Source organism: Hypanus sabinus, chromosome 23, assembly GCF_030144855.1.
Source record: "Hypanus sabinus isolate sHypSab1 chromosome 23, sHypSab1.hap1, whole genome shotgun sequence".
NCBI classification, from domain to species: domain Eukaryota; kingdom Metazoa; phylum Chordata; class Chondrichthyes; order Myliobatiformes; family Dasyatidae; genus Hypanus; species Hypanus sabinus.
In genome coordinates this window covers 20,992,254-21,011,687 of record NC_082728.1, presented here as the reverse complement: position 1 = coordinate 21,011,687, position 19,434 = coordinate 20,992,254, and the positions used below count along the sequence as shown (strand labels likewise).

Below are 19,434 nucleotides of genomic sequence, written 5' to 3'. Positions count from 1 at the left end.
AGTTCTCAAATGGCAGGGGTAGGCAACTATGACTGATGAGGGAAGTTAAGGACTGCTTAAAAACCAAGGAAAGGGCATATAATGTAGCAAAAGTGAGTGGGGAGTTGGATGATTGGGTACTTATTAAAATCCAACAAAAGGCAACTCAAAGACATAAGAAGGGAAAAGATGAAATATGAGGGCAAACCAGTCAATAATATAAAACATGATACTAAATTTTTTTTCAGTTATATTAAGAGTACAAGGGAGGTGGGTTGATGTTGGACCACTGAAAAACTATGCTGTTGATGTAATATTGGGGAACAAAGAAATGGCGGATGATCTAACTAAGTACTTTGTATCAGTCTTCACTGTGAGGACGCTAACATTGTGCCACAGGTCTGAGAGTGTCAGGGAGCAGGAGTGAGTGCCATTGCCATTACAAAGGAAAAAATGCTAGGCAAACTGAAAGTCTTAAGGTGGATCAGTCACCTGGACCAGATGGACTGAAAGTTCAAAGTTCTGAAAGAGGTTATTGAAGAGATAGAAGGTATACTGGTTATGGTCTTTCAAGAATCATTTGATTCTGGCATGGTTCCAGAGGACTGGAAAATTGCAAATTTCACTCCAGTCTATAAGAAGGGAGGAAGGCAAAAGAAAAGAAGTTATGGGCCAGTTAACCTAACCTCAGTGGTTGGGAAAGTGTTGGAGTCTATTATTAAGGATGAGGCTTTGGGGTACTTGGAGACTAATGATAAAAAGTTGGAATTAGCATGGTTTCTGTAAAGGGAGATCTTGCCTGACAAATCTTTTAGAGTTCTTTGAGGAAGTAACAAGCTGGATTGTCAAAGGAGAGGCAGTGGATGTGATTTACTTCGATTTTCGGAAAGCATTTGATAAGGTGCCACACACGAGGTGCTTAACAATATAACATCCATGGCATTGCAGGAAAGATACTGGCATGGACAGAGGAATGGCTGACAGGCAGGAGGCAGGAAGTGGGAATAAAGGGAGGGTCTTTTTTGGTTGATTGCCAGTGAACTAGTGTGTTCCTCAGGAGTCAGTATTGCAACCACTACTTTTCACATTGTTTGTCAGTGATTTGGATAATGGAATTTATGGCTTTGTGGCAGAGTTTGTAGATGATATGAAGATAAGTAGTGCTGTGAAAGCAATTCGATTGTAGAAGAACTTAGACAAATTGGAAGAATGAGCAAAAAAGTGGCAGATGGAATATAGTGTTTGGAAATGTATGATAATGCATTTTGGTAAAAGGAACAAAAGTGTAGACTATTATCTAAATGGTGAGAAAATACAAACATCAGCTGTGTAAAGGGAATAAATGCAAGACTCCCAGAAGGTTAATTTACAGGTTGTGTCTGTGGTAAAGAAGGCAAATGTATTGCTGACATTCATTTCAAGGGGAATAGAATATCAAAACAAAGAGATAATGCTGAAGATGTAAAAGACACTAGTCGGGCCACATTTAGAATATCGTCAAAGGTTTTGAGCCCCATATCTCAGAGAGTATGTGTTGTCTTTGGAGAGAGTCCAGGGGAGGTTCATGAGGATGATTCCAGGAATGAAGGGGTTAACATACGAGGAGAATTTGGCAGCTTTGGGGTGGGAATTTGAAAGAATATGGGGCGATCCCATTGAAACCTACCAACTGTTGAAAGGACTAGATAAGGTGGATGTGGTGAGGATGTTTCCTATGCTGGGGTTCTTCAGAACTAGAGAACACAGCCTCAAAGTTGTGGATCGACCCTTTAGAACACAGATAAGGAGGATTTTTTTTAGCGAAAGAAGGTATATTAAAAGCAAAAATTATTAAGTTTCCGGATTGGTCAGTGCATCAAACGTTATGGTGAGAAGGCAGGTGTATGGGGTTGAGTGGAATCTGGGATCAACTATAATGGAATGGTGGAGCAGACTTGATGGGCTGAATGGCCTAATTCTGCTCCTATGTCTTATGATCTTATTTGCATTGGATCATATTGCCTCCTTCTGTTTACTTGCAGGGTATTTAAGGAGTATGATATAAAATTATTTACAAAGTGTAAGATTAATCAGGCTATTTAAAGAGTCACCTTGGCAACACAGTTACAGAAAGATGTCCAGTCATAAGCTTCTGATGCTTATTGACTTGCTAAAGCTGATTCATTTTAACTAAATCTGGAGCCTGTCAGTAATATCAAAAGCTGTGTGACCTGATTACTGGAGGTCATAAATCTGGAAAGTTTATTCTTTAAACTCCAGTGAGTGAGAAATATGTTGTAAAAATATTGTTTCAGACTTTAAGGCAATAATTTATGTGTTAAATATTCCCACAAATAAGGTACTCACTATCTGATTAGAGAAAAACCAATGTATCCCCACTGTTTCAGTGCAAACTGAAAAGGGGATCAAATCTGAAATTTTTATTTCATTGAATGAAGCACCTCTTGATAAATAAGAAGCACAAGGATTAATTAATCCCAAAACACTCACAATGTTTCAAAGCTTTCAAAGGTAATATCAGAGAAATGTATACAATATACATCCTGAAATTCTTTTTCTTTGCAACCATCCACGAAAACAGGAGAGTGCCTCAAAGAATGAATGCCAGTTAAATCTTAGAACCCCAAACCCCCCCCCCCACCAACAGAGCATCGATATCTCCCCCACTGAAAAAGGCATTGGTGCACCCCACTGAACACTCAAGCATGCAGCAAAGCATCAATAAAGACACAGACTTGCAGTACTCCAAAGACTACTTGTTCATCCAGTAATTCAACATACCACAGGCTCTCTTTCTCCCTAATAAGGGAAAAAGAGGTGTCCCCATTTCACAGTGAAAGGGGAGACATAACAAACAACTTGCTGATTTATCATGCTAAAAGACTGTAGAGTCACTTTTTCCCAGCTCTGTACCCAAAGAACTTGGGACTCTGGGCACACAGCCAGCTACCAGCTTGCTGCTTTTGATCTTCCGTGTCCTCCCACGATACACCAGTTTCCTGCAGAGGCACTGACCTTGAGTCCACCCGCTTCCAGGGCCACAAAATCCTGGAACCCTGAAGGTGTGCTAGACTTCTAGGCGGTGTCCTTGGTATATCAAATAGCAGACAGTTGTGAGAGTAGGTACCATTCCTGCAAGGAACCGAATTCAACATGTAATTCCTGGACAGGGTCTTCAAAAGAACCCTGAAAGGGAAAAATAGAGATATTAAAGGTAGAAATATTAAAGGTACATAGAGCTTAGAAAAATAGAGGGCAATGGGTAAGCCTAGTAATTTCTAAGGTAGGGACGTATTCAGCACAACTATGTGGGCTGAAGGGCCTGTATTGTGTTGTAGGTTTTCTATGTTTCTATATTTTTCTATAAAATAGAGTTTTTTCTGAAGATGCAAGCAAAAGAGTTGCCGTTAGGTGCTGTTGTCCTCCTAAGCTCCAATGTAAATGGAATCTTTCAACTTCTGTCATGCAGAATCTTCTTAACTAGTGTTATTCTAACTCTGGACCCAACTAAGGTTAGCTAACAGCACAATCTTGGAATAAATTTGGTACATTTTTGATTTACACCTATATGAAAAGTTCTCTTCTCAGTTATTAATTTGGTATTTTTTTCGACCTGATATCACAGCTTTACGAATACAAGAAGAAAATGTTCCTAAGCATTAGTTGTTTACAGTGTACATCTTATGCTTCATCATATCTCCCACCCAAGTCCAATATATTTCAGTTCATTGGAACAGATTGGGATGGTACATTTTTACCCAGTTAAGCGGCTGCTGCAGTCAGCCAAAGTATCATGGAAATAATTAAAAGGTATAAAAAAGACAAACTGAGTAATAAATTGTTTATTAAAATGAATGTTTGAGCACTCTCAATACTACTACAGTATGAGCAAAGTGTTGATTTGTTCCTAATAATTATCAACAGATGAATTTATCTAGTGTACACTGCCATGTTCTTTTGATCAATTGTAAATGAGCAAAATCAGAGCTGACACCTAATGTAGATAATGAATATTCTTCATTTCCATTGTAACATTCAAGATGATTGCCAATACATTCAAATGCTTCATAGCCACAAACTTGTTGAAGCAGTGAAATAGTTTCATTTTCACTCCTGGCTTTTTCTGGCATAAATATTTGAACCCACAGTGAGCAAAACAGTTCTGTGTTGTCTCACTGCTTATTTATCACCAACTAACAGTGAAAAAATCACTGCTTTTTGAACACGAACGTGTGTAACTGATGCCATTTAAAAAGTGTTCAGTCTAAGCACGGTGCAGTGCCTAGTGACTACAGAAGTGCATGTGGCTGACATTAGTTAAAAAGCACCAGTCTTCTGTCCCAACCTTTCCTGACCAACACCAGCTAAAACTGTCTCTTTCTGTTAGCAACGGCCACAAACTATTAATGATATTAGTTTCCAATTGTCTCACCTACAAGATGACTTTTTAGAGCAACTCATGGTTGAGCCCACTAGGGGATCAGCTAATCCGGATGAACTAGAATTGATTAGTGAGCTTAAGGTAAAAGAAACCTCAAGAGTCAGTGATCATAATATGAAAGAATTCACCCTGCATTTTGAGAAGAAGAAGTTAAAGTCAGATGTATCAATATTACAGTGGACTAAAGGAAATTAGAGCCATAAGACAGGAACTGGCCAAAATTGATCGGTAAAGAACACTGGCAGGGATGACAGCAGAGCAGTTGTAGCTGGAATTTCTGGGAGCAGTTTGGAAGATGCAGGGATATATACATCTGAAAGAAGAAGAAGTATTCTAAAGGCAGGATGACACATCCATGGCTGACAAGAGAAGGCAAATTCAACACAAAAGCCAAAGAGAGGGCATAGAATAGAGCAAAAATTAGTGGGAAGTTAGAGGATTGGGAAGCTTTTAACAACCAACAGAAGGCAACTAAAAAAGTCATAAAGTAGGAAAAGGTAGAATATGAAGGTAAGCTAGCCAATAATATTAAAATGGACACCAAAAATTTCTTCAGATTTATAATGTGTAAAAGAGAGGTGAAAGTAGATATCAGATCACTAGAAAATTAAGCTGGAGAAATGGTAATGGAGGACAAGGAAATGGTGGACAAACTGAATATTGTTATCAGTCTTCACTATGTAAGACACTAGCAGTATGCTGGAAGTTCAAGAGTCTCAGGTATCAGATGCATGTGAAGTTGCTATTATTAGAGAGAAGGTTATTGGGAAACTGAAAGGTCTAATGTAAATAAGTCACCTGGACTAGATGGTATACACCCTAGAGTTCTGAATGAGATGGCTGAAGAGATTGTGCAGGCATAAGTAATGATCTTTCAAGAATCAATTGATTCTGGCATAGTTCCAGAGGAATGGTAAAATACAAATATCATTCTTCAAGGAGAGAAAGGAAGAAAGAAGAAAACTATAGGCCAGTTAGTCTGACCTCAGTGGTTGGGAAGATGCTGGAGTTGATTGTAAAGGATGTAGTTTTGCAGTACTTGGAGGTACATGCTTTAAAAAAGGCCATAGTCAGCTAAGGTTAGCTAACAGCACAATCTTGGAATAAATTTGGTACATTTTTGATTTACACCTATATGAAAAGTTCTCTTCTCAGTTATTAATTTGGTATTTTTTTCAACCTGATATCACAGCTTTAAGAATACAAGAAGTCAAAACTGACTTGATGATTGGGGAGAATGTTTGTGGCAGCCAAAATTAATTAATGGAATTAATTTCATTAATCTTCATCCAACAAGTCACAGCTTGAAACAACAGCAAATGTACTTGAACAACAGCACACAGATTTGCACAATAGACAACATCTTTACACAACAGTAAATGTACACAAGAAAGGTAATATTTACACAACAGAGAACATCTTTTCAGAGGTGGAGCAGTGTATTGCAACCAAATAGAAAACCCCTGCTTCTATCTTCAAAACTTCATAAATTCTGCCAAATAAAATCCTGTTTTATCTATAAAGGAGTTCAATTTGACAAAATTTTGAGTCATTGAATTATTTTTATTTCAGCATTGGAATTTGATCTTTCATTTCCATTTTTGCTCAAATGTTCATTCCAGGTGAAGCAGCACTTCACTTGTGAGTCTTTTGGGGTCATCTGCTGAATCCAGTGCTCCTGGTGTGGCCTCCTGTACATCGGTGAGACCTGACGCTGACTGGGAGACAGCTTCATCGAGCACCTATACTCCGTCCTCCAGGAAAAGTGGGATCTCCCAGCGGCCATCCATTTTAATTCCATTTCCCTTTCCCATTCCAACTTGTCAGTCCATGGCCTCCTCTACTATTGCAGTGAAGCCACACTCGGGTTGGGGGAGCAACACCTTATATTCCACCTGAGTAGCCTCCAACCTGATGGCATGAACATCAATTTCTTGAATTTCCGGCAATGCTTCCCTTCGCCCTTCACCATTCCCCATTCCCCTTTCCCTCTCTCACCTGATCTCCTTACCTGCCCATTACCTCCCCGTGGTGCTCCTCCCCCTTTTCTTTCTTCCACGGCCTTCTGTCCTCTCCTATTAGATTCTCCCTTCTCCAGCCCTGTATTTCTTTCACCAATCAACTTCCCTGCTCTATACTTTACCCCTCCCCCCCTTCTGGGATTCACCCCTCACCTGTGTTTCTTCCTCCCCTCCCACGACCTTCTAACTCTGGCTCATCATGCTGTTCTCTCCAGTCCAGATGAAGAGTCTCAGCCTGAAGCGTTGACTCTACTTTTTTCCGTAGATGCTGCCTGGCTTGCTGAGTTCCTCCAGCATTTTGTGAGTGTTGCTCATATTTTCGGCTTCTTCAGACATTCTCTTGTTTCCTTAAAATCTGTGTTTTTCTCATATCACCTTTTCACCCTGTTTTCAAGAAGTCGCAGGAAACCCCTTTTTTTTAGCTGCCTCTCTGCATTTGCATAGCTGCCGGCACAATCCAGTGTACTGTCAAGCTTTTTAGGAGTTGTTGGAGCTCTGTTCATTCAGGCAGGTGGAGTGTATTCAGTCACACTCCTTGCACCTGTAGAAAGGCATTGGAAATGGCAGTGATGCTTCATTTCTAATGAGATCAACACCCTGTATGCATGCAGAGTAACACTACACCTGTAAGAATATCCACAGCATCTGGTAACTCTGTGATCCCCATTTCAGAGGCTGATGTACAAGCATCCTTCAAGATGGTGAACCTTGCGAGGTATCAGGCCCTGAAGGGGTACCTGGACAGGTTCTGAAAAATTGTGCCACTACTGGCTGGAGTATTCAAAGACATCTTCACCCTCTCACTGCTGAGGTCTGAAGTTCCACCTGCTTCAAAAGGGCAACAGTCATACCAGTGCCCAGGAAGAGCAGGTTGAGCTGCTTCAATGATCCTTGCCTGGTAGCTCATCAGCTATGCTGAAGTTCTTTGAGAGGACTTCAATTCCAAGATGGCGGTGCGATGCAGCTTTCAGTGGCCACTCCGGAGCTGATTATCTGTTATTTGTGAAGTGGGGTGCCGTGCGCAATCATAATCGATTGAAAACGGATGCGGGAGCACAGAGGAACATAGGGAAATCTCCAGGAAGACTTTCTTCGTTGCTGCTGCTGCTGTAAGGTCTGGGTCTCTGCTGGGAAGACCAGGCCCCCAGTCCTCAGGGCCGCGTTGCTGATGGCTGTTGGCAGGGCCATCTTAATACGCTCGGCAGAGGATGGTGCTCGGAGAAGCTGTGCTGGAGGGGATGGTCATTGGCTCAGAGGTTCGACGGACTCGGAGTCCGCTGCGGTCAGGTCACTTCCGGTGTGTGCTGCGTCTGTGGGGCAGGGTTCGATGGAGCTTTCGTTGTGTGCTGCATCTGTGAGGCTGAGTCGGGTGGCGCCGTGGAAGTCCATAGCGGGGGTATTCCCTTCTGCCGCCGGCGTGGGATGGTGAGTCTGTCGGGACCCTGGGGACTTGTGGAAACTGTGTGGTGATTTCTTTTGAACTTATAGTCCTTTAACATCTTTGGACTATTTTTACTGTGCCCATAGTCTGTTTTTTATCAATTATGCTATTGTTTGCACTGTTGTAACTATGTGGTTTTGTGCAGGTCTTGTAGCTTTAGTTTTTGGTCTTGTTTGTCTGGTGGATTTGGAGCTCCTTTCCGGGGAATACGCTAAGATGGTAGCGCGATATTAATACGCAGCAGCCTCTCCGGACTCTGGATTGGGGATTGCCAAACGTTATGTGGATTTTCTGGTGTAGTCTGTTTTGTCATATGCTTTTGTGATATCATTCTGGAGGAATGTTGTCTCATTTTTTAACTGCATTGCAGTTGTGGTTTCTAAATGACAATAAACTGAATCTGAATCTGAATTAACTTCTGCCTGAGAAAAGATCTGAACTCACTGCAATTCATTTCCTACTAGAATAATGTACAGCAGACACAATCTCATTCTTCTCTGCCCTGCTTTGAGAGGCCTAGTCAACATCAAAACATTCATCAGACCACTGTTTATCACTTATCACTCTGCGTTCAACACCATCATTCCCTCAGTACTAACAAGCAAGCTTCAAAAACTGGACCTCTGTACCCCACTTTGCAACTGGGTCCTTTACTTCTTTATTGGGAGACCATAGTCTGTGTGGTTGGGTACTGTAATTACATCTCCTCCACAGTGATTATCAACACAAGAGCACCTCAAAGATGCATACTTATCCCACTTCTGTGCTCTTTGTACACTCATGATTTTGTGGATAATCACAACTCAGACATAATCTGTGAATTTACCAAAGACACCACTGTTGTTGGTTGAATCTCAGATGGTGATGAGGAGGCTTAGATGAGTCAGGTCGATCAACTGGTTGAGTGGTGTTACTGAAACAACCTCACATTCAACATCAGAAACATCAACAAACTGACAATAGATTCAGGAATGGAAAGTCAGGAGAACACACAATAGTTCTCATTGAGTGATCAGTGGTGGAACGAGTGAGTAGCTTCAAGTTCATAGGCATCAGCATCTTGGAGGATCTATCCTGGTCCCTTGCATTGATGTAATAATGAAGGAAGCACACCAGCTCTACTTCGTTAGGAGTTTGAGAAGATTTGTCATCAAATTTCTGAAAGATTTACTGGAGCATCCTGATAGTTTGTGTACTGCCTGGTATGAAGCCTTCAGTGTATAGGCACATTTATGCATACTGCTGTTTCACACAGTGACTTAAATTTATTAAGAATATTTCTAGCTGGAGTAAAGCATTTAATAGTATAGTCAACTTTTCAAAGAGCTGTTTCTGTCTCTTGAGATCATTATCAACAGTTACACAATTTTAAGCTGAACTGGCATGTTGCAATACATCAGCAAGCTTAAGTTTTTCCTCTGAACTTGTAGTTACAATTAATTAGTTCATAACTGCTGTGGGGAGTACTGTGGAAAACAAAATATCACCATTGTGCAGTTCCAGTTTGTGTTAAGTAATGCTTCTGTGCGTGCATAAACAAAAATGGAAAATTTCCTGCTTAGCTCCTTAAGCCTGTTCAACCCATGAGTGAGATCATTGTTGACCTTTGTGACTGTGCCTTTGCTGTGAATCCATTACTACCTGTGACTAACAAAATTCTATCAATCGCAGATTTAAATTTAATGTTGAGCTCCAGTTGCCATTTAAAGGTTCCAACTTTAGACTATTCTTTCTCTCTATAAGTGCTTTCTTATTTCACTTATAAAAGACATGGATCTAATCATTAACTCTATACCCACTAATTCAGAACTCCTAATCTCTCAGAAGTACTTAAGTAATTCCGAAGAATTAGAATCTGAAATAGGCCTTTTATGCCCTCATGTCTATTCTGTCATTCAATAAGATCTTTATTCCTCAGTACCCTTTCCTGTACTAACTTAATCTAATGTCCTTTTAATGTCCTTTAATTCTCTTAATATCTAAAATTCAGCTTATCTCTGTTTTGGATAAATACAGCAATTGAGTCTCCATAGCCTTCTTAGTTAGGGAATTCCAAAGGTACCTGACCTTCTGGAAATCTCTATCCTGAAGGTCAATCCATTATTTTCAGTCTGTGAACTTTGATTCTAAGTGCACTGCCTGACACTACTAGCAATAAAGTATTTTGCACTGTTTATGAGATTCACCCCTCATTCTTCTAAACTCGAAAAAGCATAAGCCCACTCTGCTTAATATATCTTATCATGGCAAATTTGCCTTCTTAGGAATCAATCTTCCCTGCATTTCAGAATCAGGTTTATTATCACTGGCATGTGTCATGAAATTTTTTAACTTAACAGCAGCAGTACAATGCAATACATGTAAAATAGAAAAAAAATAAATAAGTAAATCAATTACAGTAAGTATATGCATACATATTAAATATTAGATTAAAATAGTGCAGAAATAATAACTATATATTAGAAAAAAATGAGGTAATGTTCATGAGTCCAATGTCCATTTAGGAATCATATGCCAGAGGGGAAGAAGCTGTTCCTGAATCACTAAGTGTGTCCATTCCTGACGGTAACACTGAGAAGAGGACATGTCCTCAATGATAGGGGCCCTTAATAATGGACGTTGCCTTTCTGAGCCACTGCACCTTGGAGATGTCTTGGATACTACAGAGACTAGTACCAAGATGGAGCTGCCTAATTTTACAATTTTCTGAGGCTTTTTTCGATCCTGTGCAGTAGAACCCCCCCCCCCCCCCCCGCCATACCAGACAGTTGCCACCTGTATATTCTGCTATATTCAACTGTACACTCAGTGGCCACTGTATTAAGTACCTCATGTACCTAATAAAGTGTGCCACTGAGTTTATATTTGTGGTTTTCTGCTGCAGTACACCATCCTCTTCAAGATTGGATGTGTTGTGCACTTAGAGGTGCTCTTCTGTAAGCCACTGTTGAAGCACATGTTTATTTCAGTTACAGTCACCTTCCTGTCAACTTGAACCAGTCTGGCCATTCAACTCTGGCCTCTCTCATTAACCAGGTGTTTTTGTTCATAGACCTGCCACTCCCTGGATTTTTTTGTTGTTGTTTGCACCATTCTCTGTAACTTCTAGAGATTGTAGTGCATGAAAATCCCAGGAGATCAGCAGTTTCTGAGATACTCAAGCCAACAATTATTCCACAGCTAAAGTCATTTAAGTCACTTTTCTTCTCCATTTTGATGTTTGATCTGATTAACAACTGAACCTCTTGACTATGTGTTTTTTTTGTATTGAGTTGCTGCCACATGATTGGCTGATTAGATATTTGCATTAACAAGGAGGTGTGAAGCTGTAATAAAGTGGCCACTATTTTTGTATACTGTACATGCATGTTTCACATGTATATTCTAATAAATGGATATTCTCTACTTTCTTAGAAGTTTGCGTAGATTTGGCATGTAACCAAAAACTTTGACAAACTTCCACAGAGGCATATCCTAACTGGTCACATCATGAAAACATCTATGGTCAGGAACGGAAAAGGATATAGCCCAGCCCATCAGAGGCAAAGCCCTCTCCACCGCTGAGTGCAATTACATGGAGCCCATCATAAAAAAAAACACCATCCTGACCATGATCTCTTTTCACTGCTACCACTGGGTAGAGGGTACAGTAGCTGTAGTTCCCACACCACTATCTTCAGGAGAGGTTATTACCCTACAACCACCAGGCTCCTGAACCAACGTGGATAACTGCAGCCACCAATACTCTGAACTGATTCTATGACCTTCAGATTCACTTTAAAGGATTCTTTATAATTCATGTTTTTAGTATGATTTTTATTTGTGCAGCTAGTCTTATTTTGCACATTGGTTGTTTGTCATTCTTTGCCTGTTTTAGATATAGTTTTTCATAAAATTCCATTGTATTTTTTCTGTAAATGCCTGCAAGAAAATGAATCTCAAGGTAGTATATGGTATGGTATCAGATACATACTTTGATAATAAATTTACTTTAAACTTTTTTTAACTTTGAACTTCTTTCTTGGTTAGGGAGAGCAGACCTATAGAAAATATTCCATGTGGTCTCACCAGGGTACTCTAGTACTCATATCCTTTTGCACTAACTGCCCTTATTGAGACCTGAAGCACTCCATGAGTACAGTCTCCCAAACCAAATATGACCTGTTTATTCCTATTCTTTGTTTCCTATCCATTAACTAAACTTCAGTCCACACTAACATATTAACCCAAATTTTGTTTAACAATCTCTTGTGTGGCACCTTGTCAAAGGACTTCTGAAAATCCAAGTACAGTTCATGAACTGTTTTGCCCATATGTATTCTGCTGGTTAGATTGTCATCTCATAAATCTACCCAGTCTTATTACTTTGAAAAAACATACCTTGTTATATTATGGTTTTCTATACACCAACATATTATCATATCTCCCAGGCAGAAATTAGGTAAATTTAACTTTCACTTATAACACAATCATTAAAATTGTGCTTCAACACCCATGTTTTATCAAGGTTTCACTCTTCCATTTTATAAGTGCCTTATTTAATTTAGGAAACTAGTTTTCCTTAATAACATCTTTGCTCAAATTCACCTATAATTTTCTAAATTCAGGAAAATATAGCCTTAGTTTGTGTCTTCTCTTTTCATTATCGACCCTGCCAAATCCATACCACATTGCCATCAAGGCGATTTCTGTTCTATGTTGTAGTGTCCAGAACTGCTAGGCTAAGTAAGGTTGTGTATAAGCAGGACATTGAGTTACTCCAGTACAATTTCTTCTAGATTTAAAGGCAGGCATTCTAAAATACTTTTTTTTAAATACATGTCCATGATTTTTTATCTATATACTGTACATGCTGAGGGAGGACCCTAATTGCAAGCTTTGTGGTCAGCAGGGTTCACTGGCACACTTACTGTCAGGATGTGAAACAGTTTTAACACAAGGACGATATCAGTGGCTGTGCCTCACTAACACACTGGTGTGGGAGAGGAGTAAAAAGAGACCAGAAAGAGTCTCTTGCTGGATATGGAGCAGGTGAGAAGAGTTGAGCTGGAAGTCAGAAGCAGATGGGCAGTGACTTTGCCACTTCTGCCGACCCGCCAACTGGATAGTGTAGTAGTTAAGGGTCAAAATACTCTATGAAGGTTGGGCACCACCTGACGACATCTGCTTCCAGCCAAAGGCTATGGCTAGCTCATCAGGTAACTAAAGAGAGCACCCCGGTGTATGATGCTAGCTCTAGATTTAAAGGCAGGCATTCCAAAATACCTTTTTTTTAATACACATCCATGGTTATTATCCATATACTGTACTAGGACCCCAAAGTCTTGGAAACTCTTATTTTCAACTCTTTACTATTTAGAATCTCCTTAGTTGTAATCTTCCCAGCTCCAGAGAAGATGACCTCTCATTTGCCCGCAGGAAAGTTGTTAATATCACAATTTTGCTCACTTGACTACTCTGCTAATTTTTCCCTGCAGGACAATTTATCCATAATGAGATCTTTTTTGGTGTCATTGAGAAACTTGGGCGTACAATACAGTATTCATTCCTGTCATCTGAGTTCATTATAAACAGGAAACAGAAGCTCAGATCCCTACAAGTCACCAGTAGTCACACCCTTCTAGTTTAAGCACCTGGCCATTATCCTTACTCTCTGTTTACTGACTCGCAAACAATTTTTTAGCTTTAACTTTAATTTACAGGTCATATGAAGGACCAATAAATGCCTTCAAGAAGTCCATATAAATATCATTGGACATTCCTCTGCCCATTATTTTAGTTATCACTTCAAAAATTGTATCATTTTCATAAAGTATGATTTATCTTTACAAATCACTACTGTCTATCTCTCAAGAGAAAATCTGCTAATGCTGGAAAGCCAAGCAACACACACAAAATGTTAGAGGAACTCAGCAAGCCAGGCAGCATCTATGGAAAAGAGTACAGTCGACATTTCGGGCTAAATCCCTTTAGCAGGACTGGAGTCGATGTTTCAGGTGGAAACGTTGACTGTACTCTTTTGCATAGGTGCTGCCTTGCTTGCTGAGTTCCTCCAGCATTTTGTGTGTGTTGACTGTCTATCTCTTTTTGGTTGAAAATTTTCATGGTGTTTAGTTTTTCTATCCTGCAGTATTGATTCTGGTAATTTCCTGACAAAAGGTATTTGGCTAAATAACATACAATTCCATAAGACACAGAAGCAGAATTAGGCTTTTTGGCCCATCGAGTCCACTTCACCTATCAATCATGGCTGATTTATATTACCTCTCAAGCCCATTCTCCTGTTTTCTCCCCATAACCCTTGATGCTCTTTCTAATGAGGAACCTATCAACTTCCATTTTAAATACACCCAGTGACTACTGTCTGTGGCAAAGAATTGCACAGATTCATCACCTTCTAGTGAAAGGCACACTTCCATCATTTCTCTCTCTCTCTCTCCTCCTCCTCTCTCTCACCCCCCTCTCCCTCTCCCTCCCTCCCTATTTATAAAGAGCAGAGTGAGATGTGCAGTTTAATAATGTAAGGGAATTAAACTTTGGTAGATTATAGACCGAGCATATATAATGTTCTAGCCTATTTCCTTCAAAATCATCTGGTCCTGGTGATCTGGTATTGGCTTATTATTGCAACACACATACTGAGATACAGAGAAAAGCTTGTATTTTATTTCTATTTTGCACTACTTATTTAATTTAACTATTTAATATATGGAGAGTACATAAAAATTATATACCGTAAATTCCGGACTATAAGCCGCTACTTTTTTCCCACGCTTTGAACACTGCAGCAACACTGCGGCCTATACTACGGTGTGGCTAATGCATGTTTTTTTTCATGCCGCCAAAAACATTTTGCCTCGTAACAGTAGACTGTTATGAATCCCGTAACTGGAGAACTTACCAGCAAAGATAGAGAGGTCCATTGAAGTCTGATGTCATTATTTTCAAACGTTTTATTTATAAAGGGACACAAAAGTAGGGTTAATACATACATTCAGATAGTGCACATCGTCAACACTCAATCTAAAGCGCGGGTATAGTAATACTCATCATTAAGTGAGCTCTGCTGTTGTCTAGGGGTTAATAGATTGTCCGTTGGAAATATAAAAGTCACTCAAAGTCTGCAGGCCTCAGCCCTTTGAAAATCGCTGGGTTTCACGTGGGGCGACCGAGAGAGAGAGATTGGGGGAGAAGAGAAAGAACTTGCCGAGTCTTGATGAATCTTCCGTGAAATCGGGGGAGCGTTGGTTTCCTCTCCCCGATGTTAGTTAAAAGTGGTTTTCTGTGATTCCAGCCACAAATTCCAATCCCGGAATCTAACGCACGTGGCTTCCTTCAGAATGGCTTCCCGCTGCTGCGGGATCACTCTCTCGTGTCTTCTGGGTGCGTCTGAGGGGCTGTCCCCCTGAGACTCTCCTTTATACTTCCTCACGGGGTCGCAGGTGTCAATCAGGTTGGGATGATGCAATCTCTCTCTCAACCAGCCCACCTTGCCCGAGGGCTTTTCACGTGGTCTCCATGAGACAATAGTCACTGTCGCCTTATTCTGTATCCCGGGTGGGACGTGCAATTTGGCACATTTCTCTCTCTCTCTCCTACTGGGTCTACTGACCCCCCCCCCCCCCCCCCCCCCCCCCGACGGGTGCTCTTGCGATTCTCACAAAGGAGGGGGCTGGGATCATAGCAAGACCAATAAAATTGATGAGTAGTTCACAGAGGTCCAATGAAATTGTACGATAAATCAAGCGCTCTTTCACAATTAAATTATTGTAAATCAGTCATTTGTACTCACCCTCATCAACATAGAAAACACTCGAAGAAAAGCATATGATGCAGCTTTTAAGTTAAAGGCGATCAATAACTTTTCCTGGTAGGCTGCAGTATATATATATTTTTTACCAGTCGTTAGGAGATATTGGAATGTTGTTCGTGCACTGTTCAGTAAAAAAGTATACGCAACGTAATTTGTGTGTTACCGATATGTATGTATATTTAAAAGTAGCTGTGTTACAGGCACTGTTCGAAAAAAAGCATTTGCAATATGTATTTGTTTATGTTACCATACGGATTTAATTAAAAGTTAAAAAATCCTCACGTGTAATATCTTTCTGTGTAAATATCTCATATTTCAACGTGGGACACCTGCGGCTTAAAATCCGGTGCGGCTTGTACAAGTACAAAATTGATTTTCTTTCTAAAATTAGAGCGTGCGACTTTTAATCAGGTGCGCTCTGTAGTCCGGAATCTACGGTATATATTTATATATATATATATTTAGTGTAATTCACATTTTCTATTATTATATATTTCATTGTACTGCAGCCGCAAAGACACAAAATACTCTGCAGATGCTGTGGTCAAAGCAACACGCATAACATGCTAGAGGAACTCAGCCAGGTCGGGCAGCATCCGTGGAAACAAACAGTCAACACTTCGGGCCGAGACCTTTCGTCAGGACTGAAGAGGGAGGGGTCACCTATAAAGAAGGTAGGGGCTTTATAGGGCCCATGCCCCCTCCCTCTTCAGTCCTGACAAAGGGTCTCGGCCCGAAACATTGACTGTTCATTTCCACGGATGCTGCCCGACCTGCTGAGTTCCTCCAGCATGTTGTGCGTGTACATCTTACGACATATGTCAGTGTTATTAAACCTGATTCTGATTGTATGCCATTCATAGAGAGCAAATCATTACACAGTGCATTGAGGTAGAACAAGGTAAAACAATAATAATGCAGAATAAAATGTTACAGCTACAAAGAAAGTGCAGTGCAGGTAAACAATGCAGTGCAAGATCATAACTAGGTAGACTGTAAGGTCAAGGGACCCTGTTGTCAGACTAGGGAACCATTTAATAGTCATATTATACTGGGGTAAAGGCTTTCCCTGAGCCTGGTGGTATATGCTTTCAGGATTTTTTATCTTCTGTTTGATGGGAGTGGGAAGAAGAGAGAATGGCTGTCATGGGGGTGGGGGTCTGGGGGGAGGTTCTTTGATTATGCTGGCCACTTTACTGGGGCAGCAAGAGGGGAGGCTATTTTTTGTGATTTGCCTTGCTGTGTCCATAGTTCTCTACATTTGCTTTTGGTCACGTGCAGAGAGGTTACTATACCAAGCTGCAATGCATCTAAATAGGACCTTTCTAGTGTGCATTGATAAATATTGAAAAGGGTCGATGAGGACATGTCATGTTTCTTTAACCTTCTATGAAGTGAAGGCATTGGTGAGTTTGCTTTCATGGCTATGGTTGGAGCAGGAGAGGCTATTGGTGATGTTTTCTCCTAGGAATTTGAAGCTCTCAATCCTCTCAACCTCTGCACCATTAATGTGGACTGGAGCAAGTGCAATATCCTGCCTTCCTGAAGTCAATGACCAGTTTTGTTTTTGCTTTGTTGGCATTGAGGAAAAGGTTGTAGTGATGACACCCTGTCACCAAGCTCTCTATCTTCATCCTGTACTCCGACTCGTTATTTGAGATATGTTGCACTACAGTGGTATCATCTATGGAGTTAGAGGAGAATCTGGCCACACGGTCTTAAGTGTACAGGGAGTAGAGTATGGAGATGAGGATGCAGCTTCGTGGAGCACCAGTATTTAGTTTAATCAAGCCGGAGGTGTTGCTGCCTGTCCTTACTGATTGTGCTCTGTTGATCAAGAAGTCAAGGATCCCATTGCAGAGGGAGGCATTCACTCTCAGGGCTAGGAGTTTGGTGATGAGTTTGCTTAGAATAATAGTCTGATGCAGGTATCTTTAATGTGTAAATGCTCCAGAGGTGAGTGTAGGGCCAATGGTATGGCATCTGCCACAGAACTGTTTTAGCAATAGGTAGATAGCTGTAGGTTAATGTTGTCTTGAAAGCTTGAGTTAAGGCATGCCATGACCAGCCTTTTGAAGAACTTCATGATAGTAGATGTCAGAGCTGCTGGATGGTATTATCTTGTTTTTCTTGGGTACTGGGATGATAGTAGTCATCTTAAAACTTGAGGGAACCACAAGCTGAACTGAATTGACTTTATTTCTTACATCCTTCACATACATGAGGAGTAAAGATCTTTATGTTACGTCTTCATCTAAACAGGCAATGTGCAATTTATAGTAATTTGCAATAAACAGTATGTACAAAGCACAGTCAATATAGCATAGAAATACAATTGTATCAGCGTGAGTTAATCAGTCTGATGGCCTGGTGGAAGCAGCTGTCCTGAAGCCTGTTGGTCCTGGCTTTTATGCTGCTGTACCATTTCCCAGATGATAACAGCTGGAACAGTATGTGGTTGGGGTGACTCAGGTCCCCAAAGATTCTTTGGGCCCTTTTTATGCACCTGTCTCTGTAAATGTCCTGAATAGCGGGAAGTTCACATTTACAGATGCGCTGGGCTGTCCACACCACTCTCTGCAGAGTCCTGCAATTGAGGGAATTACAATACCAGGCAGTGATGCATCCAGTTAGGATGCTCTTAAATGTGCCCCTGAAGAAAGTCCTTAGGATCTGGGGACATAACACCCTTCTTCAAACGTCTGAGGTGAAAGAGGCTCTGTGTTGCTTTTTTCACCACCCAGCTGGTACGTACAGACCACGTGAGATCCTTGGTGATGTGTATACCGGAGAACTTAAAGCTGTTCACCCTGTCAACCTCAGATCCATTGATGTCAATAGGGGTGAGCCAGCTCCTTTGTTTTTGTGACATTGAGGGAGAGGTTGTTCTCTTGACACCACTTGACAAGCAGAGAGAGGTTTAAGAATGTCTGCAAGTACCCCTGCCAGCTGATCTGTACGGGGTCTAAGAACACAGCCCTTTCCGCGGGCTTACTCTCTAGAAGACCGATCTTAACGTCTGCAAGGTTTTGTGCACTAGACACTGTAAGAGTGGATGATGACGTAGCCATTCCATGTTCAAAATCTGAGTAGAGTGTGTTAACCTTACTGGGACAGGGTGTGCTGTTGACGCCAATGCTGTCTAATTTTGTAATTTGTTACAACATGTAGGCCTGGCCGTAACTGACGGTTCCATTCTTTGGTGCCTTTATTTTCTTCATTATTGTTACTTAATTTTGTTTAGTCTTCATCCTAATTTGGTGTTCATTTTGGGAGGATGTTTGACATGCTGTCCTTTTCCATCTGTTACAAATTCTGTTGCAAACCAGTTGATTCATCATGTCTAAGAAATCTTTACTTTCATTTACAATAGCTTCTGTGTAAAGAATGAATCCTAGGAGTTTTTCAGGGCCAGGGAGGGATTGCTCTGCTGGGGGATGGATGTGGCGATGTGTAATTTGGATCATGGAGGGCTGAAGTAAAAAAACTCAGGTGTCAGGACCTGAAGAAACAGAGGGTAGCGTCATTGGGGAAGGAGGTTGCCATCTTGTGTTTGGCTAGAGGGAAGTGAGGGTGTTGAAGATGGGAGGGGAAAGAGAAGTTGTAGATGCCATGGTTGTAGTTGTAGAGGGTTGGTGTTGGAAAAGGCTAAGGGTGCTGAAACCAAGGTGTCACCATAGTGAGGTTAAGTAGTCACCTACATGTATGCTGCACTAAGTGCCAAATTCCATGCACATTG

General features: G+C 40.8%; 1 protein-coding gene across 4 annotated transcripts in view; it reads left to right on the top strand.

The window, feature by feature from the left end:
• The window catches only part of arsg (arylsulfatase G), a 117,967-nt gene that overhangs the window by 39,360 nt on the left and 59,173 nt on the right, over positions 1-19,434 (top strand). The window lies entirely within an intron of this gene.